Genomic DNA, 22,429 nt, shown 5'->3' with positions numbered 1-22,429 from the left:
TGCTGAGGCGCACGCTGCTGACGAGAGCGAGCGCGCTGGGGCTTAGCCTGGGCCGCAGGCTGTCGAGAAGGAGGATTGTACCTACGCTTACCAGAAGAGTAGGGAACAGTCCTCCTTTCCCAAAAAAATCGTCTACCAGTAGAGGTAGAAGCTGAAGGCTGCCGGCGGGAGAACTTGTCGAAAGCGGTATCCCGCTGGTGGAGCTGCTCTACCACCTGCTCGACTTTTTCTCCAAAAATGTTATCCGCACGGCAAGGCGAGTCCGCAATCCGCTGCTGGAGTCTATTCTCTAGGTCGGAGGCATGCAGCCATGAGAGTCTGCGCATCACCACACCTTGAGCAGCGGCCCTGGACGCAACATCAAAGGTGTCATACACCCCTCTGGCCAGGAATTTTCTGCACGCCTTCAGCTGCCTGACCACCTCCTGAAATGGCTTGGCTTGCTCAGGGGGGAGCTTGTCCACCAAGCTCGCCAACTGCCGCACATTGTTCCGCATGTGTATGCTCGTGTAGATCTGGTAAGACTGAATTTTGGCCACGAGCATAGAGGAATGGTAGGCCTTCCTCCCAAAGGAGTCTAAGGTTCTAGAGTCCTTGCCCGGGGCGCCGAAGCATGCTCCCTAGAACTCTTAGCCTTCTTTAGGGCCAAATCCACAACTCCAGAGTCATGAGGCAACTGGGTGCGCATCAGCTCTGGGTCCCCATGGATCCGGTACTGGGACTCGATCTTCTTGGGAATGTGGGGATTACTTAGTGGCTTGGTCCAGTTCGCCAGCAATGTCTTTTTGAGGACATGGTGCATGGGTACTGTGGACGCTTCCTTAGGTGGAGAAGGATAGTCCAGGAGCTCAAACATTTCAGCCCTGGGCTCGTCCTCCACAACCACCGGGAAGGGGATGGCCGTAGACATCTCCCGGACAAAGGAAGCGAAAGACAGACTCTCGGGAGGAGAAAGCTGCCTTTCAGGAGAGGGAGTGGGATCAGAAGGAAGGCCATCAGACTCCTCGTCAGAGAAATATCTGATGTCCTCCTCCTCCTCCCACGAGGCCTCACCATCGGTATCAGACACAAGTTCATGAACCTGTGTCTGAAGCCGTGCCCGGCTCGACTCCGTGGAACCATGGCCACGGTGGGAGCGTCGAGAGGTAGACTCCCTCGCCCGCACCGGCGAAGCTCCCTCCGCCGACGTCGTCGGGGAGCCTTCCTGGGAGGCTACCGCAGTTGGTACCACAAGTGGCACCGATGTCGGAGACCTCACCCCGGGCAAAGAGCCAGCCGGTGCCTCACTCGAGGGTACCGGTGGCGCAAGCACCCCCGGTACCGGAGGGGAAGGGCGCAACAGCTCTCCCAGGATCTCTGGGAGAACGGCCCGGAGACTCTCGTGCAGAGCGGCTGTGGAGAAAGACATGGAAGCCGATGCAGGTGTCGATGTCAGCGTCTGTTCAGGGCGTGGAGGCTGTTCCGGGCTGTCCATAGTGGAGTGCATCGACACCTCTTGAACAGAGGGTGAGCGGTCCTCTCGGTGCCGATGCCTACTGGGTGCCGACTCCCTCGGCGACCCAGAGCTCTCGGTGCCGACACGGGAAGGGGACCGGTGTCGATGCTTCTTCGACTTCTTGGGACGAAGCATGTCACCGGAGCTTCCCGGCACCGACGAGGAGGACGTAGAATCCAGCCGTCGCTTCCTTGGGGCCGAGGCCGAAGAAGGTCGGTCTCGGGGGGGCTGTACCGCAGGAGCCCTCAGGGTAGGGGGAGACCCACCCGAAGGCTCACCGCCACCAGCAGGGGAAAGGACAGCCCTCACCTGCACTCCAGACGAAGCACCACCGTCCGACGACATCAGCAGACGAGGAGGTCCCAGTACCACCGACGCCGACGCAGCCTTCCGATGTCTCAGCCCCGATGCAGAGGGTCGATGCCTCGATGCACTCGCAGCCGAGGATGAAGGTCTGGACGCTGGCGACGTCGATGCAGTCGATACTCCCGGTGCCGATGCCGACGAAGAGCCCGAGAACAAAACGTTCCACTGGGCCAATCTCGCTACCTGAGTCCGCTTTTGTAAAAGAGAGCACAGACTACAGGCCTGCGGGCGGTGCCCAGCCCCCAGACACTGAAGACACGACGCGTGTCTATCAGTGAGCGAGATTACCCGGGCGCATTGGGTGCACTTCTTGAAGCCGCTGGAAGACTTCGATGTCATGGGTGGAAAAATCGCGCTGGCAAGATCAAAACTCGTAATGGCGAAGATGGCACCACAAAAAAAGGGGAAGAAAAACTTCGAACCGAGGCCTCAAAATGGCCTACCCCGACGACGAAAGAAAACTTCACGGGGAAAAAACTAGAAATATAGGAAGGGGAACAGACCGAAAAGGTCTCCTTCCGAATGGTTTTTTTTTTTTTTTTTTCTTAGCGAAGTCCAAAAAAAGACGCGCGAGGTCGACTTTCGGGGCGCGAACGGCGTAAACACGACCGTACCGAGCGCGGACAAAAGAAGACTGGCCGGCACGAGCCGGTTTTGGGCGGGAAGACGGCCGCACATGCGCGGTGCGCATCGGCGCGCGAGGGCTAGCAAAGGCTTTTGCTAGTGAAGATTCCGATTGGAGGGGCTGCCGTGGACGTCACCCATCAGTGAGAACAAGCAGCCTGCTTGTCCTCGGAGAAAGGTCTTATTCTTTTTAATTTCCACATTGAGTGGAACATCTTCTTGGTTGTGTTTTTCGCGTGGTTCTCTAGTGTTAGGTGTCGATCAATGGTGACTACAAGAATTTTTAGGGTTTCTGAAATAGGAAGGTTTAGAGTTGGTGTGTTAATGGCGGTGAATTCTTTCTTGTTGTGTTGAGAGGTGAGTATTAGGCACTGGGTTTTTTCTGCATTGAGTTTCAGCCGAAATGCGTCCGCCCAAGAATGCATGATATGGAGACTTTGGTTGATGTCATTGGAAATTTCTTTTAGGTCTTGTTTGAATGGGATGTAGATCGTTATGTCGTCTGCATATATGTATGGATTAAGGTTTTGGTTTGATAGTAATTTTGCCAAGGGTATCATCATTAAGTTGAATAGAGTCGGCGAGAGGGGGGATCCTTGTGGTACTCCGCATTCAGGTACCCATGCGACTGAAATAGTCGAGTTAGATGTCACTTGGTATGATCTTGTGGTTAGGAATCCCTTGAACCAATTGAGGACGTTGCCTCCAATTCCGAAGTATTCAAGGATGTGTAATAAAATTCCATGGTCAACCATGTCGAAAGCGCTTGACATGTCAAATTGTAAAAGTAGTATGTTCTTACCAGTTGCAATCGTTTGTTTGAATTTAGTCATGACCGTGACTAATACTGTTTCGGTACTGTGGTTAGACTGAAATCCTGACTGGGAATCGTGAAGTATTGAGAATTTATCTAGATAGTTTGTAAGTTGTTTGGTCACCAACCCTTCCGTTAATTTGGTTATTAAGGGAATGGATGCTACTGGTCTGTAGTTAGAGAAAGCTATTAAGGCTAAAATAAAGGATACTGCTAGAGCTAAGCAGCACCCTTTCTGAGGCGAACCATAAGAGTTCCTGCTGAGAGGAGGAAGAGTGGCCAAAAAACACTCAACACCCTACACTGGGAGTAAAAGAGATAAACCTCTAGCAATGAGAGGATAACACAGAAATCAAGGAGATTTTAGCTCCTGCAGCTGAACAACGAAGGCAAAACACAAAAGATTTGAAGAAGATAAAGAGCAAAGTCGTATCCTAGGAAACACTGAATATCTAAAAGTATGTCAAACAACGAATGTGTGTGGAACTGGTTGGCACAAATACAGCAGATGCAATGTGTTGATCTTTTAACATGCTGATAAGCATTATTTTAACAGTTCTTAACAAGCAATAACAAGCACTAATTGGCAAAAATTAGAATTTACGCACGTACATTGCTAAGAGTATTCTGTAATGTACTGGGCCTAAATTCTAATGCACACAGGAAAAAGGGGCATGGTTAGGGACATTTTGCGCACAGGAAAGGGGCATTTTGTGGGCGTTCCAAAACGGATACGTGTTGTTATAAAATATGAAAACCAGGACACAAAGTTACCAAAACTCAAAATTGTTCAAACACAAATTCACAGCAAGGGCTACCAGAGAAGTAATAATATATATTTCAAAATTTTTTTTTTTATGAATACCCTCAGAATTTCCACTCATTACTGCAAGTGATAATATCATTGCCTGGTGGTTCAGCACTTCGTTCATCGAGTAATTCTTTTTATATAAATTTTTTGTGCTGGTCAGGTGATATTAATCCTCAATTCACCTGCTATTAAATGTGATATAAATATATATGTGATCAGTAGCCAATGCTGCTAATGTAGTCAATAAATGCACATGCACTAATCTTATGATCCATGAATGCTCCACCTTGTTGAGTCAAAAAATGTTCAATAGCCTCCCCCTAAAAAGACGCCCCTGTTTGACGCAGCGGGTTTCAGAAACATTTCTTCAGGGACTTGGGTTTGAAGGCATTAACTGGCAGCGTTATCCTACTGCTGCTGACTTCCTTCCGTCCTTATCTCATCTCCTTCCTCACTCTTCCCTCCCCCTCCATCCATGTCCAGCATATCTTCTCTCTCCCCCTGCCCTCCCCTCCATCCACCCACCCATGTCCAGCGACCCTCCTCTCCCCTCCATCCACCCAAATCCAGCGACCCTCCTCTCCCCTGCCCTCCCCTCATCCATGTCCAGCAACCCTCCTCTCTCCCCTGTCCCCCTCCTCCAGCCACCCATGCCCAGCGACTCCCTTTTCTCCCCTGCCCCCCTCCTCCTCCAGCCACCCATGCCCAGCGACTCCCTTCTCTCCCCTGCCCCCCTCCTCCAGCCACCCATGCCCAGCAACTCCCTTCTCTCCCCTGCCCCCCCCTCCAGCCACCCATGTCCAGCGACTCCCTTCTCTCCCCTGTCACCCCTCCAGCCACCGAGGTTGTTCAGCGAATTCTTCGGGGCAGGCAGTCTTGCCTGCCCGCTGCCGGATTGCTCTTCAAAATGGCCGCCGAGACTTACAAGGGCAGCCTCCAAGACTTCAGCAGAAGTCTCGGCGGCCATTTTTAAAGAGCGATCCGGCAGCGGGGGAGGGTCAGCACTGGCAGCGGGCAGGCAAGACTGCCTGCCCCGAAGAATTCGCTGGACAAGGGAGGTGAGGGACTGGACCCTGTAGGAGGGAGGGAGGGAGGGAGGAAGGAAGGAAGGAAGGAAGGAAGGAAGGAAGGAGAGCTGGCTCGCCCTCAGAAACAACTAGCTCGCAAGTCGGTAAAAAATTTAACAGCCGGCTCCAGCACACCACTGTGGATATGTCTGAAACATTTAACAATGTTGAGATTAGCATATATACCCAACTGGGCATTTAAAAGTTTGTCCTTTAATGATACCACTTGTTCGGAAATCATAGCCATTATAGGTAGTTATTCAAAGATTATCACATGCACACACCAGAACAGGCATCCATCACATTGCAAAAGTAAACAACAACTCCTACAGAGAACATTCAAAATTTTATTTTTATTTCCTTATTTCCATATTCCAAAATTCCAGACAGCAGATGTACAGATCAGAACCCAAAGCACTCCAGACAAGTAAAGTCAGAAACAACACAGTTTATACCTAATTGTTCAACCACCCTTAGGATTCACCTTTGGGTTTAAACAGCAAACCATGTGTATGTAAGGTCTGGATAAACAAATTAAAACAAAGTTTAAAGTGAATGCCCATATGTAATAGTGGCAGCAAAAATGAAACAATGATGGAATATTCACATAGCAGGCAACCTGAGCCAATGTTTATTTTCCACTGAACATAATTAACTTTGTATGAACTTGGCAGCTAATAGTGTGCTGAACTGGACAATGATTGCACATTTAGATTGACTCTGGACTAGAGAGCTGCACGGCTTCCGTCCCCGCGGGAATCCCGCGGAACCCGCGGGATTCCCGCAGGGACGGAGGCAGTTCCTGCGGGGTTCCCGCGGGGATGGAAGCTGTTCTGCGGGGTTCCCGCGGGGACGGAGTCAGTTCCTGCGGGGTTCCCGCGGGGATGGAACCAGTTCTGTGGGCTTCCCGTGGAATTGTAAGCTCCACATGCACCAGCCTCTCATCTACCAAATACCAATTTCTTTGAGTGCTGTCTCCTCCTCCTCCTCCTCTTCCTCCTTGCTTTAACAGCATAAATGTGGAAAGTCTTCCATTAAGGAGGTGGTAGAGTCACAAATGATGACGGAATTCAAAAAGGCATGGGATGAACACAGAGGATCTCTAATTAGAAAATGGAAGTTATAAAAAACCTAACCTTAAATGGCTGCATGTGTGTGGATGTGTCAAGTGACGCTTAGATGGGGACTCTGGCTGTGATGAACTAGAGCTGATACCTGGCAGACTTGTATGTTCTGTGTCTCATACATGGCAATCTGGTGTAGGATGGGCTGGAAAGGGCTTAGACAGCAACTTCAGTGGCTGGAACATGAGGACAGTGCTGGACAGACTTTTATGGTCTGTGTCCCACAAATGAGAACATGAATAGGCTGGAGTGGGCTTCGATGGCAACTCCAGCAGTTGGAACATAAGGATGGGGCCAGATAGACTTCTGTGGTCTTTGTTCCAGAAACACGAAAGACCATAATCAAGTATATAATATCACACTCGTTGATTTAATGATGAATTGATCATGAGTGTGACTATTGGGCAGAGTGGATGGACCATTCAGGTCTATTTGCTGTCACTTACTATGTTACTATTAATCCTCTTTGCTCCCAGGCTGGTGCACAGACCTCAGCTCTGACACAGGCACGAGAATCAGATGTCACCTGACCTACTGGCGCGTGCATGTGGCGACCTCTCAGCACACACTGCCAGTGAATCAGAGACAAATCTTACATGTGCGCACCAGAGTGTTCCAAGTTCCAACTTCCGTTCCTTCCTTGCCTACAGTGCTGTGGCTCAAATCCAGAGAGAGACTGAGGGAGCTGACTGGAACTTTCTTTTATGTACTATTAAATTCTTACGGGGATGGGTGGGGATGGGTTAAATTCTTGCGGGGACGGGTGGGGACGGGTTGGGATGGTTTAAATTTTTGCGGGGATGGGTGGGGATGAGTAAGATTCCAGTGGGGATGGGTGGGGATGGGTAAGATTCCAGCGGGGACGGGCGGGGATGGGTAAGATTTCTGTCCCCGTGCAACTCTCTACTCTGGACTTCTGCATGAAGGTAGCTCTGCCCTTATTATACAAGATCTGTCTTTTAAATAATAGTAATACAAATATAAAATGCATTTTTGTAATATACCTCTGCGCAATCCACAAAACAAAAGGAGCAAGTTCCCACATGCCATCTTTTTCTTTTGATCTAGGCACAGGAAAAAAAAAATATTTAAAATGTTCCCAGGTTTCAACCTAATTCATGTTTAAGGTGGGGTATAAATCTCATAAATAAATAAATAGATGGAAACTCTGAAAGTTGAGTACCACCTGATTCTCATATGTCGATCTTAGTGGCCCTTTACCATGAGAAAAATAAACTCTGCGCGAATATACGTGCTAGATTATCCCTATAACTACCTCCTCCAAATGACACACTGATTTCAATTTATGAAAAGTTATTCCGTTATTATACTTCCTCTATGTACATCCGTCTACTGCACAAGGCGGCGGCATGCATGTCTGAAAATATAAGAGACATTTTAAATACAAATGCTACCAATAACAAAGAGAGGCAACGAGGATGCAGCAGCTCATTGGTTTCCTTGCTTTCGAAATTCGAAACGAGAGTTGCGAGGGGGGGGGGGGGGGTGCGCTAAAGTCCCGACATGCCTTGCGCAACCGACTATATAGAAGAATGGAAGACAGTCTTTCGGCCATTTTGTCCTTTCAGAATCTGGAGGTGGGTTCAGTGTATTGCTGTTGGGTCTGAGTTGGGATTTTATATATCCTGCCCCCCCCCCGCCCCAATGATGAGTTTCTCACAGACCTGTTCTGAGAATATTTTCTCTGTGGACAGTGGATACAGCCTGAGGGGTAGACCGTTCTTTCTATTAATAAGTAAAGAATTTTTCCCCAAGCCCGGAGTTGCACGCTTCGTCTTAACTCCACTTTTTGTTTTCCGTCTAGGTGGTGTCAGGATGGGAGTTGCAGGAACCGCAGCACCGTGCCGGGTGAGTGAGAGAAGCTCGCTTGATGGGAGCGGGTGACACGTGGTGCAGTGGCGACGGTGTGTCGCTTACGGAACCCCTAATGGTTGTTTGGAGGGAAGGGCGCTGGGCGTAGTTGGATTGTAAGTTACTGTCCTGTCTGCAGCTCTTAATCGTATGGCTGTTCGGGTTCGAACTTTTAAAGGGCGACTTCTCATTTTCCTGGGATGCTTGGTGAGGGAATGGGAGGGCTACAAAGATGATGATGATGATGTGAACTCTCTCTTTCTGAGCTTTCAGTGGAGACCACATTCACTTGATCCTGAGTAGTCTTTCCCTCCCCTCGTTGATACCTGGTCTGTAGGCCACGAGGTGGCTTGTATATTTGCAGCATTTGTAGCCCACATTTCCCCACCTATTTGCAGGCTCAATGTGGCTTACATAATCACCATTTCCGGATCGAGAATTACAGATGTTACCTGGTAAAATATGATAAATTTGGTATTGCAAAGAGGTTCCTGAGTGATAGTTAATTATAGTGTAAGTTGGATATCCAGCTATAGAGAGTTCGTATACGTATGGCGATGTCGTGTTGAGGTAGTAGTAAGTGGGTGTAGCCACGGTGTGCTGATTTTTTTTTTTTTTTTACAGGAATGTGCTCATTTAAACTGGGAGAGCCCTGACATGTTTGTATCTTTGGAGGTAAGCAACTAGAAAGGCATTATTTAGTAGTGCATTGCACCAGATTTCTCGCTGGGGAAGTGATGCAACTATAGCATAGTTGGGGCCACTACTGTTCTATGATGAGCATAAAATGACAAGCATATGACTGACTATATAGTGATGCTAAGTTTTGCTCTGAGAAGCGTTTTGTAGCTAAGACTAGTGGTGGTGGTGGTAATGGTTAACCATTAACTACAGTTTTTCTTTTAATGTAGGTTAGTTTAGTGATGAGCTTGGACACCTGTGCTTGGAAGCTAGGTGAGTATAATATCCTGAGGTGGCTCTCTGCATCAGGATGCATATATACCTCCAAATGATGTTGATAAGTCTCGTTCGTCTGATTTTTCCTGAAGAGAGTTGTATAGCATGGTGGAGTTCTGATGGAAGCAGTGCTTCATGGACACTGTACAATGATCATAAGTGGTGTTTTAATTTAACTGTTTTGTCCCTTTAGGCTGGAGCTAAGAACAAACAGGACTCTGCTGTTCTGCAGGTAAATTCAGCTCCTAGTTTATTTTTCCTAAGAATACATTGTGCTACTTACAATACACGTCTGTAGTCGTGAGGTGATGACAAGGGGAAACCCATAATTCATTGGACGACCTTGGTCTCATGGCATTGAGTCACCAAAGCCCTGATCTGACTGCTGGGTGGGGGGTCCTTCAATTTCTTTTGTATGCACATTATGGTGCTGATTTTGTTCCTCCCTCTTATAGGTGATAATCAAGCATGGTCTTGCTGGCTTCTGCAGGTAAATGCATTTTCTAGTTACCTAATATAATAGGTTAAGTTCTACTGGTGCTAGATACATGGGGAGACAATGTACCTAGGAAGTGGTATGTCCTATTTACATCCTTTAGCTTTCCATAATACAGCTTCTTTTTAGTGAAGGGTGATATATTAGAATAAAGCAAAAGCTTTAAGGAAGGGGGTATAATGTGTGGACAGGTACTCTGAAACCTGGGTACAGATTTTAACCAGCAGTCACATTCCTAGGGAAATGATCTAGTTAATTACTGTCAGCAGAGTTAGCTTGCTGGAGATGTGACCTGTTGCTCAGCAGAGCTTTTACTTCTGTGGTGGAATAACCTGATAGTGCAGTGGGCTAGGAACTGGGTTTGATTCCCACTGCAGCAGCTTTTGATCCTCCATTGCCCAGGTACAAAACCTAGATTGAGAGTATCTGCATATAATGGGTACAGTGCTGTGTATATGTGGTAGCATTATAGAAATGATTAATAGTGGTGCATCAGAGGGTCTGCTGTTTGAGTTAGTGTGTAGATCGTAAAAATAGGGTGGGGGGAGAGGTGGATGCTGCAGTTTCTAAGATGAATCCTACTAGCTCACTTTGATAAAGAATGAAACTTTTGGAACAGCTGAGAATCTGCAGCAGGGGGTGTCTGTGTAAAGAGTCAAGATACTGGAAGAACATTGATAAGCTCTTATTTCCTTCTGCAGGTTGTCCTGAGTTTAAACACCTTGGTGAGTGAGGTAGAGGCTGTTCTTTGAAGGTGGGATGGCATTTAATGCTAATGTTTTCCTAAAGCATTTGTTAAAGGGCTTGGGGGGAGGTTTGCAATGCTGAGGCCATTACTTTTTATCAAGAACTGTAGTTCCTTGGTTTACTTATCCTTTCCTGCACTGCTTGAGGGCAACTGAAATCAGTACTAGCCCACCATCATAAATCTCAATGGCCTAGGGCCAGATCCACTAAAAAATCATTAGAGCCCTTCCCTTACAGATTCCCTTACCGGATCGGTGAGGAACAGGCATGCATTAAGGGAATGCAAATGAGCTGCTCCTTGTAGCTCACTTGCATTCTGTATTCCATCGGAAAACAGTTGGCCAGTCAAGCATGCGCAGGGCAGCCAAGCGTTATGCTGGCTGCTGTGCGCATGCCATGGACATCCTTCACTAAAAAAAAAAACAGACACTGTGCCTAAGGACGTCCTCCACTCTCCGCCATCCTCCGGGGCTGCCGCCCCTACCCCCTCTGTCTGCCACCAGGCCGGGCCCTCAGCACCTCTCACCTCCATGTGAAGGCGCTGCAGCAGGCAATAGCTGATCGCTTCCCTTAGGACTTTCCTCCCTGGACCGCCCTCATCTGGCTTGAAGTGAGAGGCACTGTGAGGGCCCGGTGGCCGACGGTGTGGGGGAGGCCGGGGCTGGGGGAAGCTGTCATTTCAGTGCGGGGGGGGGGGGGGATCTGAGCTAAATGTGCTGAGACTTCTAGGTGTGTCAGCTGAGTGAAGCATGTCCATAAAGGACGTCCCTGACGAGCACTTTTCCCCCCAATTTTGTTTGGTAACATTTACAGACGTTTTTCAATCCCGCGCAGCCCCAACGACAGGTACAGACCTTTCGTTAATTTTGCAGCGTTAAGGCAATTGGAAAAGGTTAGTGCATCTCATTACAATAGGGTTTGTACACAATTTGCTCATCTGCATTCCGTTTTCGTTAGCTGCTACCGTTGTCTGAAAATGGCTTGAAGTCATTTTCACAGCAGCCATTTTGAGATTGGAGCCAGCATGGATAGCAGTAACTGGTGATCATTCCTGCCCTAAGCCACTAGACCAGGGTGTGTAAGGTAGGTGGCGGTGGGAAATTCAGGAGGTAGGTGACGTAGCCCCCACCTTCTTGCAGGGAGGTGTTCAGTGGAATTCAAGGGACCATTTTTTGGCACCAACTGAAACTTGGTTTCTACCATTTTTATTGCAACCTAATGTGCTTTAAATGTAAGTTCTTGACAATTCTGAAGGTTTTTATTTTGAAAGTTGTCATGTTGGTAATTCATCAGATTTGGTTTTCTTTTCAGAGCATGTGTGAAAGCTGCCAACTTAAGGATCTCATGGAGGGCAAGCTCAACTTGGAGACAGAACGGGTGCTTCGTCTTGAACAATATTTGTGGCAGGAAGTAGGGACACCAGCACCCAAGAGACCTCAGACAAGTAGCTGCAGGTATTTTACTTTCCGAGAATCTTGGGAGGGAGGGCTGCTAAGATTGCTTTCCACTGGAGCATTAAAGTGGTTCTAAGATTGTCCAGTGTTTTATGACTGGTAGAAATTCCTGCTGATAAATGATGATTTATTTCTGGAATCTCGTTCGGCTGAAGAGCCTTGATGATGCTTAATGACTGAGGGTCAGACAGGAATCATGTAAAATTGCTTTACCACACCTAATTAAGATTACTGTGTAGCTGAAATGTTTGTTTTTCAGGTGAAACTGGCAGTTGTGATTGGAGTTGCACATTGTTGCTTTACAGGTGGGTGGCAGAACCATTTAGGGTTGCAGGCTATAAAATGTTCAGAGGTTTTGGCTTGTGCTTTGAGGAGTCAATCCCACCTATTGTGATGATTTTAACCACTATGCCCTGAGCTGACCTGCAGGGTTGGCTGTGACCAGGATCGTCGCTATCCTGAAAAGATGGGACCTGGAAGTTTGGGATTGAGGTATGACTGACTAAGTCTTTCTAAATATTTCCCTTTCTCTCCTTTAGTTGCTGAAGTCACAGGATTTGTTCTGTCTTGGTAAGTTAGATTGGAAAGCTTTTTTCTTCTGTTCAATTGGGCTTCTAGCTCACCTCTGGGCTACAGTGGAATATAAACATGAATCTGAACTAGTGAGGGTTGGCCCTTAATTTTATAATCTCCAGTTTAGCCCAGCCTTTTGTGTGACAAATCTGAAGATGCCCCAAAACATCTTACTGCCATCCAGAGCCTAGTCACTAGGTGTCAGTGTTGAATGCTTCTATTATCCCCAGCTATCTTAACAAAAGACCTGTCACTGGACTGGCCCCAGATGAGTTCAGATGAAGTGGATTTGTGTTTAACTGCATGTGATGTACTGAGGCTGAATGGGGAAGTGTGATTTATTTATTTTTCATACATTTGATCCTCTGCAAAATCAAGCCTGTTTAGGTGAATACATACACATCACTAAAACAAATCAGGACAGTGCTGATGATTGTAAAGGAACTGGGAGGGGGAAGGGAGGGAATATGAAAGACTAACTGAAAAGTAGGACAAAAAAGCAAAATCTCTGACCTTTTCACATGCAACTGAAGGCTTCCAAGAATAGATGGGCCTTCAGAAGAGACTAGATTGTAGAGGAAGAGGTGTAAAGGCAGTTCTACAATTTGGGACCTAACCAGCTAAATGCAGTATTTGAGAGAGTGAGAGAGAGCCAGTAGTGATGGTATCTGTAGAAGATTATCCGAGGGCAATAGGGAACCAGTGCTGTAAATAGGGCTTGGCTTGAGGGTCTGTTGTAACTTGTGCAATGATGAGTTTCATTACCGCCCCAGTCTGATTACTCATGACTGAGTGGTATATATCTGAGCCTCAAGTGCTGCCTTACAGGCAGGAAAGGAACTGCTGCTTTAGGGGGGTTGTTTACTTAAGCTTAGCTGGAGCTATCTGCAGAGGAATAAAATGGGCCCTGCTACAGATAACTCAAGCAAAGCTTTAGTAAACAATCCCCTTATATAGCTTGTTTAGTGCTCAAAATTGTTGGTGATTAAGCCTGGGCTTTCTCTGAAGATGTCCTTTGTTTGCAGGTGAATATGAAGTGTTCTCCAGTACTGTTCACTGGTAAGATATTGCATGACTTGAATTTTGTTCCTTGTATAAACAGCTGACTTGTGTATAAAATCTAATGTTTAGGAAGAGATCTTTAGCAGTCTTGAGGATGAAAATAATACATGTCTTACTAACTGTTTAGTACCAGAACCTGAAAAGGTGAACCCACTGGTGCTAGCTGTGGGAGAAGAGGATACCTAGTTCTAGAAAGGACTGTCTGATGGGACTGCTTGCTTGGGGCTTCTAGAAGCTAGAGCTGTTGCCCTGATCTTAACTGCCTTTTTTTTTCTAGTTTAGAGAGAACCAGGCAAAGCTATCTGATTTCATGATTCCAGGGAGACAGCACTGCTGTGGAACTAAGCAAAGGATGAATTATCACCCCAGTCTGATGCTGACAGCTACAAGCCAGCCTGGAGCTTGTCTGCTCCCTCTTCAAAACATTAAAATCAACAGCTGACCTAGCATTTTCCTGTTTCCCCATGACAAAAGCAAAAGTGTAAAATAAAAAAAAAAATTCCAAACCAACTCTGGATGTATGGGTTTATGTATTCACCAGGCGCTGGAGCTTTCAGTGATCCTGGATTCACCTGTGCAATCTACAATTGGGTATTTTTCAGTCTCCAGCAAAAGGTAGATGTGCGTATAGCCCAATTCTGCTGGAGATAGGCTGCTCCACTGAAGAAACTTTGGTTCATTAGAAGTAAGATTCACTATAGCACAATAAACCCCCTGAAGGACCAAGGTGTCAGTGTGGCTTGATCTTAGCCTTGTGGGCTCTACATCCCTCCTTCCCCCCCCCCCCCCCCCCCCCCAAAAAAAAAACCCAGTCCTGCCATTTGTGTGTGTGTTTCGGGTAGGGTAAAAAGCAATGTATCTGTTTTCTCTCCATGGGGGAGGGGGATTAAACCTTGAGCTCACAGGAACATGTCAATTGTAGCAGACAAAGGCTATGGAAACAGCTCCTATGGTCTCTACTACTGCTCATATTGGGGGGGGGGGGGGGTTGTGAATTCTCAGGGCATCTTGATGTAGACTACATTTGATGTGCATATGGCTCAGGGCATCTTGATGTAGATAGACTATATTGATGTGCATGTGGCCAGTGTAGTTTGAGTTCACTGTTAGAGCTGCAATAACTGATACTGAGGTAAAGGATTTGGTAGAAACTATCATTGATTTGGTGGATGCAGCTCTCCAGCAGTGTAGATTTCCCCCTGGAGTTTATAGGTGAGGTATGTTTATGGGGTCCAAGTGCCACAGGAGCAGAAAGGACTCTATAGGGGTTCCCAAATAGCACTTCAAGTGGGAGGCAGCTGTGGAAGATGAGTCTTCAGAAAGCTTAGGTGTCTTAGGAGGCTAGATGAGGGGAGGAGTTGTGCCAAGAGGAAGATACTTTGGTGTCCATCCTTGTGGGGATAGTCTATTGGGTGGGCCGTAGCAAGAGGATTTTGGATCCTTTGTTGGACGGTATCAGAAAGCTTGCACGGTCCTTTAAGATTTCAACTGAATGGGACACCCTGGATACAGAGGTTAAGATGGTGTGGTTTTACCTGTTACCTGTGCAGGCTAAAGAGAATACTAGAGAAAGGGGTGGTGTTGCTAGTTGTGGCATAAAGGTTTTTATGGTTGGAGGGTGGGTGTATTGCTTTAGAGACCAATCTTATTAAACTTTTGGGGGTAAATTGCTGTTCTGATCTCTCCTGAGTCCTGGGATGCATTCCTACCAGCAGATGGAGACAACTCCTACGTGAGTTTATAACTACCCTGTGCTTTGCTCAGGCTTAGTATCTCTCCATCAGATGGTCAATGTGGTAAATCTGTGTAGGTTAGAAAAAAAAATTGGGGAACTGCAAATACTCCTTTCTCCTAGGACAAGCAGGCTGCTTGTTCTCACGAATGGGTAACATATAACATAGTAGATGACGGCAGAAAAAGACCTGCATGGTCCATCCAGTCTGCCCAACAAGATAAACTCATATGTGCTACTTTTTGTGTATACCTTACCTTGATTTGTACCTGTCCTTTTCAGGGCACAGACCGTGTAAGTCTGCCCAGCACTATCCCCACCTCCTGCCACCCAATCCACGGCAGCCCCTCCAATCGGAAAAAAGAGTATTCTGTTTGTAGTGCTATTTGGCAGAGACCAAGGCCTGTGGTGGTCTCTTCTCTGGGGGTGTCTCATCCAGGTGCCCCCCCCCCCCCCCCCCAACCTTCATCCTGCTTCCTTTACCCCTGGTCTTGGGAAGCTGTAGGGGTGAGTAGGCCTCAGTTTCTTTTGTCGTGCAGGGCAGTGACCCTTGAGAGCCCTGTGGAACTGCATTTAAAAAAAAAAAAAAAAAGCAGCAGCCATGAGGTGTATTTTCAAAGCACTTAGCCTTCCAAAGTTCCATAGGTTTCTATGGAACTTTGGAAGGTAAGTGCTTTGAAAATGAGCCCCTTAGTCTCCTTGCAGTTGCCTTTGGTCTGCTGACAGTTATGGGGTGTTTCCTGCTGTGTGATGTCTGTTACACTGTCTGGCAGTGCAGGAAGCAGGAGTGAGAATTGCTGTATTTTAGCTCAGATGCTGTAAGGCCTGCCATCAGTGGGTAGTGGATTCCTCTGGAGCATCCTGGCTTGGTGCAGAGCTGTTGGTCTTGTTACCAACCAGCTTGGCAGGAGATGGCCTGTGGGCAGGGTTCCCCCAGACTTCATTCTGGTTATGCATAAGCCTTTTTAGAAAGTCAATGGTCACCTGACATGGGTCTTGGAGGGTGGGACCTAGCGCATCAAAGTGAGAAAAGCTGGACTGGGTGGAAAACCTGGATGAAAGGTCTTTTGAGGACCAATTGCCCCTGGAGGAGGAGCCTCTGGATCTGTCTGGTCCAGAAAGAGGATAACGGAGGATTTACCCCAGGGGAAGATTTCAGTGGTTTGGTTTTTTTTTTTCTTTCACAGGGAGGAGCTTCAGAAGGTCGTTTTTGTTTTTTTGTTTCCATAGGTTTACATTTTGAGGAGGTTTCTAGTATTGCAATACCCTACAAGGTGGCTCCTCTGTTGAAGGGGATCTGTAGGCCTTCCATGGCTTTTCCCATGAATCAGGATATTAGAGATGTTATCTAGACTCTGGCATTCTTTTCAAGGTGGCACATTCCATGGTGCAGTTTTATCCTATCTCAGAGCAGGACTGGGCTATATTGCATCCCCTCTCAGTGGATCCTGCTCTTTCTGCAGAGGCAAAGAATACCAACATTCCTGTGGATGGGGAGATGGTGCTCAAAGACCTTCAGGACCACCACATGGAGGCTCTGCTGAATCAGTTTTGATATTTCCACTCACTGCAGATGGCAGTCTGGGCCCAGTTCTGTCTGCGCCGGTCACAAGATATCTGTATTTTGTAACTATCCTTGCCAAAAGAGTAGTGAGACCAACAGGGCTCATCCAATAACAAGAAGATGAAAAGTTAGATGGAAATTCTTTATTAGCTAAAAGCAGACACTGCACTGTGGTTTGGCGATGTGCATCTTTCAGAGGTCTATAATAATACAAAACATGTACATAAGAGGTTACAAATGTGAATTAAAAAATGCATGTGTATAGCTGTGCACATAGATAAAATGAAAACCAGGTTCCTCAGCAATCCACCAGACTGTTCAAGACGCTTGGGTTGTGCACTCCTACCAGCAGAGGGAGACTGAACACTAAATCTTCTTATACAAGTAGCTTGTGCAGACCTTCTATTAACCAGTATTTTCTCAGTCTCAGCAGAGGGTAGATGTGTGCAGCCTATGCAGTGTACTCAGTCTGGTAGGCCCGTTTGGGGTTTCTAGGTTGGGTTGTAAATGTTAGAGAACCCACACTTGGATCTCTATTACAGGGTGTAAGTTCTAAGGGGCTTTTTATTCCCTGTGGGGTGTCACACCCGGGTGGCCGGGTCCCTCCCCCTGTGCTCTTCCTCTGGAGGACTGCTTGACCTCTGCTACAGACCTGGTTCAGTACCCTTGAGACTTTTAGCCATCAGCAACGAGGTTTAAAAAAAATAAAATAAAGGCGGCTATTTTGGCCGTTCTTGTGGCAGTCCAGAGATAAAACGTCTTCAAGGGCGTTCTTGCCTTAGGCGGTTTTGCCTTATTAGTCAGAGCACAAAGCAACTATTTGTTTTTATTATGTTTGTGGCCATTATGTCTAAGCCGGCGAGGTGTCGGTTTTGTGCGAAGCGCGGAGTTGAAGTGAAAGGTGGCCAATGTAAATTTTGTGGGGACCCTACGTTGTCAGCGCTGTTTGCCCTCGTGCTTTCCCCTGAGTCGGTAGAGGTGTTGGGCGGTGATTTGACCGCACGTTCTGGGCCGGTTTTGGCAGGAAATGCCATTTTGGCTGCGCGTCCCGGGTCGGCCTCGACGGAGCCGTTTTTGGCGGGAAGCGCGGCCCTTTTGGCCGCACATTACGTGCCGGTGCTGGGGGACCCTTGTGGCGGGAAGCACGCCTAGTTTAGCCGCGGATCATGCGATGGACCTGCTGCCTCGGGAGCGAGGGGGTCCGTTGCAGAGACTGCGGGAAGTGTTGGGGCGTCGGGGGGGGGGGGTCTGGTTTCCCCCCTGAGTTTGTTTGGTCTCTGTATAATGCCTGGAGAGCTGGCCCATCTCAGGTTGTTTGTTCCCTGGAGGCTGCTAGCTCAGTGGGAGTTAAGTGCCCGTGGGTGGATATTTCGGAGCCTATGGAGATACTTTCTCTGCCTGGGTCGGAGGTTTGGAGTGACCCAGGAGAGGAGGATCTCTTAGATGAGGATCAGGATGGGCTAAGGCCTGGGGTAGATTCTTCAGTGGTTCCAATTTTTCATAAGGAGGAGGAGTTAGAGCTCATTGATCAGGTGACCTTTACTTTGAAGTTTGCTCTGGCAGCCACTCCCTCTGCGGAGGGACCCCAGGTAGATCCCTTGGTTAAGGGGATTCGGAGAGCCTCCCGTTCCTTTCCCATGAATTCAGACATTAGAGACATGGTTTTTCAGGAATGGTCTGTGCCAGAGGCTGCTTGTAAGGTGTCTAGGGTTAAGGCGCGGCTGTATCCCTTGCCTCTGGAAGATTTGGCCCTGCTGAAACCACCTACTGTGGATGCGGTGGTTACGGCGGTTACTAAGGCTACGGCCATTCCGGTGGATGGTGGTACCGCCTTATGGGATCCTCAGGATAGGAAGCTAGTCCTTTCTGCAGCTTTGATTTGTCGGCTTTGGCCTTGCAAGCCTCTGTGTGTGGGGGCTTGGTAGCCAGAGCTTGTTTCCGTTGGGCGGAGAAGCTCTTGGATGAGCCTGGGTTAGATGGGACTGGTTTGGTTCAGGACCTGGCCAAATTGGAGATGGGGTCTTCGTTTTTGGCGGACACCCTTTATGATTTGCTAAGGGCTTCGGCTAAGAATATGGCTCTGGCGGTGACGGCTCGCAGGGCTCTTTGGCTTAGGGGCTGGGTGCAAACGCGGATTTTCTAAGCAGACACATGTTGGACCCCGGAGAATGGTCTCTGCACTGGTCGGTGTTCGACCAGATAGTTCTAAAGTGGGGAATGCCAGTAGTGGATCTCATGGTGTCGGCACAGAATGCTCAAGTTCCTCGGTATTTCAGTCGGCGTCGGGATCCGCAAGTGGAAGGGATCGATGCGTTGGTCCTTCCGTGGCCTCAGCGGGTGTTGCTGTACGTGTTTCCCCCGTGGCCCTTGATAGGTCAAGTCCTACAGAGGGTAGAATGTCATGCGGGTCTGGTGTTGTTGGTGGCTCCGAATTGGCCGCATCGGCCGTGGTTCGGGGATCTGATGCGCTTGTTAGAAGGCGAGCCTCTGCAGCTGGGGGGCTCGGTGCTGTTGTGTCAGGGTCCAATTGTCATGCCGGTTCCAGCTCGGTTCTCTCTTAGGGTGTGGCCCTTGAGAGGGAACGGTTGAGAAGGAAAGGGTTTTCCCCTCAGGTGATTCAGACGATGCTGCAGTCTCGCAAACGTGTGACGTCTTTGGCTTATGTGCGTGTGTGGCGCATATTTCAAGATTGGTGTGGGGACTTGGGCGTGTGTCCCTTCAACAGCTTCTGTGTCGTGCATTTTAGATTCCTTGCAGGATGGTTTTGAGAAGGGCCTTTTTCATTGTCATCTTTGAAGGTGCAGCTGGCTGCTTTGGCGTGTTTTCGGGGTAAGGTGCAGGGCAGGTCAGTTGAGGCTTTCCCGGATGTGGTCCATTTTTTGAGGGGGGTGAAGTTGCTTCGTCCTCCTCAGCGGCCGGTAGTGCCTCAGTGGAATCTTAATATCGTTCTTGACTCTTTGGCGGGTTCTCCTTTTGAGCCCTTGGAATCTTGTTCAATAAAAGACCTTACTATGAAGGTGGTCTTTTTGGTAGCTATATCGTCGGCTCGCAGGATTTCGGAACTTCAGGCTCTTTCAAGTAGGCCTCCTTTCTGTGGTTTTCTAAGGAAAAGGTTTCGCTGCATCCAGTCCCTTCGTTTTTGCCTAAGGTGGTATTCTCCTTTCATGTCAATCAGGTGATTTCGTTGCCGATCTTGGGGGACTGGACGGGGGATGCTTCTCAGCGTCGTTTGGCAAAATTGGATGTGCCCAAGAAGGGCGTGGCTGCTTCTAAGGCATCTATAGGTCGCTGGTTGAAGGATGCCAGCTCTTCGGATTACATATTGCATGACCGTATGGTGCCGGTGGGGCTCAAGGCACATTCCACTAGGGGAATGGCGGCTTCTTGGGCAGAGAGTAGTTTTGTTCCACCAGTGGACATTTGTAGAGCGGCGGTGTGGTCCTCCCTGCATTCTTTTGTCAAACATTACAGAGTGGATATACAAGCAAGGGTGGATGCCAGTTTTGGCAGGTCCCACCCTTAGATGTGTTTACTGCTTTGGTACATCCCAAGTGTCTTGAACGGTCTGGAGGATTGCTGAGGAAGGTGAAATTAGGCTTTACCTGCTAATTTTCTTTCCTCTAGATCCTCCAGACCGTTCAAGAGCCCACCCAGTGTATCGGACAGTTCAGTATGATGTTTTCTTTAGACTTCAGTTGCTGATATTTCTAGTAGCTCCTGTGATTTGGGTCCTGGAGTTTTACTAAGGGCAGCTTCTGGTACCGTTTGTGCCCATCTGCCCCCCCCCCCCCCCCCCGTCTTAAGGGGAGGAGATCTCAGTGTGGATTCAGTGGTTTTGTTTAGGTGGAGGTGTTTTGTTCCTCTGCTTTGTTACTGTTTTACAGGTTAGTAGAAGGTCTGCACAGGCTACTTGTATAAGAAGTTTTAGTGTTCTCAGTCTCCCTCTGCTAGTAAGAGTGTATAACCCAAGCTTCTTGAACGGTCTGGCGGATCAGAGGGAAGAAAATTAACAGGTAAGGCCTAATTTCACCATACATGTATAAAAATGAAATCATTTTTCAGTTGTGACATTTATATATATATATACATATATATGTATGTGTGCTATGGGTTGAGTATGCTCATGAACTTGTATGAGGAACAATTATATTTTGTCAACAGTAAAATTGAATTTAAAATAATCATGAATATAAACATGAATGTTAAAAATGGGGGAGGGAAAAAAATAATGAAATGGGAACTGCTAAAAGTTAGGGGCAAGATGAAAAAGACCTAAATTGAAAAAAGGAGGGTAGCATGCTACTGAAGAAGAATGCATTGGTGAGAATCAGGACAAGGAAATAGCATGTGTGCTTCTAATCAGAGGGCTGGAAGATACCAGATTGTACATATGAGATAAAAATAGAACTGGAGAGGGAGCCAGAGGGTGAGAGGACTGAAAATGCCTGTGTACATTCTACTAAAATGTCTGTAAGAGGTGCTAGTGAAGGAGAACACCAAGGTGAAAAAAAGCAAATAACCACTGTTCTGAAAAAGACAGGGACTCAGTGTGTAAGTGATGGAAAGAGACAGGGCATACTCGATATCAGCATTCATACAGAAATGACTGGAAGCACACTAAATTTTGGTTTCTTGAGTCTTAAATGCAACAAGAGTGACCTGAGACCCCACCCCCACCATGCTGTTTTCTCTGACTCGCAATGTTTCCCTGTTCCAGCACCAATGAACATATTGGGACGTGCCTATACCCAAAAAATATTTCAAAAAGTGGGGTATGGAAATAAAAACAAGGGGAAGTTCATTATACTGCAAAAACAAAACACCAAAGTAAGCAAAAATTAGAGAAACTCAAATAACTTAAAAAAAAAAAAACATGCTCATATAAGGTGATGGCAAATTGGGGGGGGGGGGGTAAATCCACTGATAATCCCAGGTATAATCACTACAATTGTATGTTTTAAAACTTTTTTTTTTACAGAAACTTTCAAAAATTAAAAAAACACTGGTTCATCAATGCCAAAAAAATCAAAATGCTTATCTTATGAAATGGATATGCTGATAGTTGTATATATTTATATGTGCTATGCACATGTTCCAAAGTTGATCAAAATCATTGTCCATTATAAATGAAGGCTCTCTTTGAGCCTCTTGTAAAGTGTACGCTTAAGGGTCTCATGCTGAAGAGTTTCTGGTTGCTATTTCATTGGTCAAATGAATTTTGAAATTGCAAGTATTTTGATTTTTTGTTTTTGATGAACTTGTAGTTTTTTCATTTTTAAAAGTTGTCACAAAACACCTAGCCACCTTCCTACGGCCACTTAGAGGGTCATCTCCAGCACAGCTCAGGTCAGCCTGCACCTGTTGCATCAGTCCAGACAGGCAGAATGAACAAACAATTATGTTTATTCTCAGAACTTGGAACAGTGGACAAAAATGTGCAATTGGCAAACAATAACAGGTAACTGAAATATGGATCAATTGTAACACTAACTAAACATCTATGTACTGTCTATAAACAGTACCTGGGAGGATACAGGACATATAATTGATCATAGAGCCTTGGCAAAGAGATCTCTGTCTCCCTCTTCTTCTTCAAAGACATCCTAATTTTTGACACTTACCCTGTGGGAGGCTACCTATGCTTCTTTCAAGAAACATGGCACATAATTAC

At 47.1% G+C, this 22,429-nt stretch overlaps 1 long non-coding RNA gene and 6 other non-coding genes across 9 annotated transcripts; all 7 read left to right on the top strand.

Moving 5' to 3' along the window:
- The first annotated feature begins 7,861 nt into the window (after positions 1–7,861).
- On the top strand, positions 7,862–13,972 carry LOC115480293. 3 transcript variants are annotated; one of them, XR_003943802.1, is made up of 12 exons: positions 7,862–7,899; positions 8,127–8,170; positions 8,798–8,848; positions 9,085–9,127; positions 9,324–9,362; positions 9,586–9,620; positions 10,328–10,351; positions 11,685–11,827; positions 12,087–12,132; positions 12,367–12,397; positions 13,426–13,459; positions 13,745–13,972. It is a non-coding gene; the product is annotated as an uncharacterized LOC115480293 (long non-coding RNA). The 3 variants fall into 3 exon arrangements; XR_003943800.1 differs by having other exon boundaries at positions 7,863–7,899; positions 13,740–13,972; XR_003943801.1 differs by lacking the exon at positions 7,862–7,899 and adding an exon at positions 8,014–8,033 and having other exon boundaries at positions 13,740–13,972.
- Positions 8,398–8,477, top strand: LOC115481273. The gene has a single exon (XR_003943929.1). It is a non-coding gene; the product is annotated as a small nucleolar RNA SNORD26 (small nucleolar RNA).
- Positions 8,942–9,012, top strand: LOC115481272. The gene has a single exon (XR_003943928.1). It is a non-coding gene; the product is annotated as a small nucleolar RNA SNORD27 (small nucleolar RNA).
- LOC115481271 lies at positions 10,190–10,254 on the top strand. Its single transcript, XR_003943927.1, has one exon. It is a non-coding gene; the product is annotated as a small nucleolar RNA SNORD29 (small nucleolar RNA).
- Positions 11,943–12,012, top strand: LOC115481275. The gene has a single exon (XR_003943930.1). It is a non-coding gene; the product is annotated as a small nucleolar RNA SNORD30 (small nucleolar RNA).
- On the top strand, positions 13,142–13,213 carry LOC115481276. The gene has a single exon (XR_003943931.1). It is a non-coding gene; the product is annotated as a small nucleolar RNA SNORD31 (small nucleolar RNA).
- Positions 13,549–13,673, top strand: LOC115481277. Its single transcript, XR_003943932.1, has one exon. It is a non-coding gene; the product is annotated as a small nucleolar RNA SNORD22 (small nucleolar RNA).
- Positions 13,973–22,429: the final 8,457 nt, after the last annotated feature.

The sequence above is a fragment of the Microcaecilia unicolor genome, chromosome 11 (assembly GCF_901765095.1).
Source record: "Microcaecilia unicolor chromosome 11, aMicUni1.1, whole genome shotgun sequence".
Classification (NCBI taxonomy): Eukaryota; Metazoa; Chordata; class Amphibia; order Gymnophiona; family Siphonopidae; genus Microcaecilia; species Microcaecilia unicolor.
The sequence above is the reverse complement of the archived record's forward strand: the minus strand, read 5'-3'. Positions and strand labels throughout refer to the sequence as shown.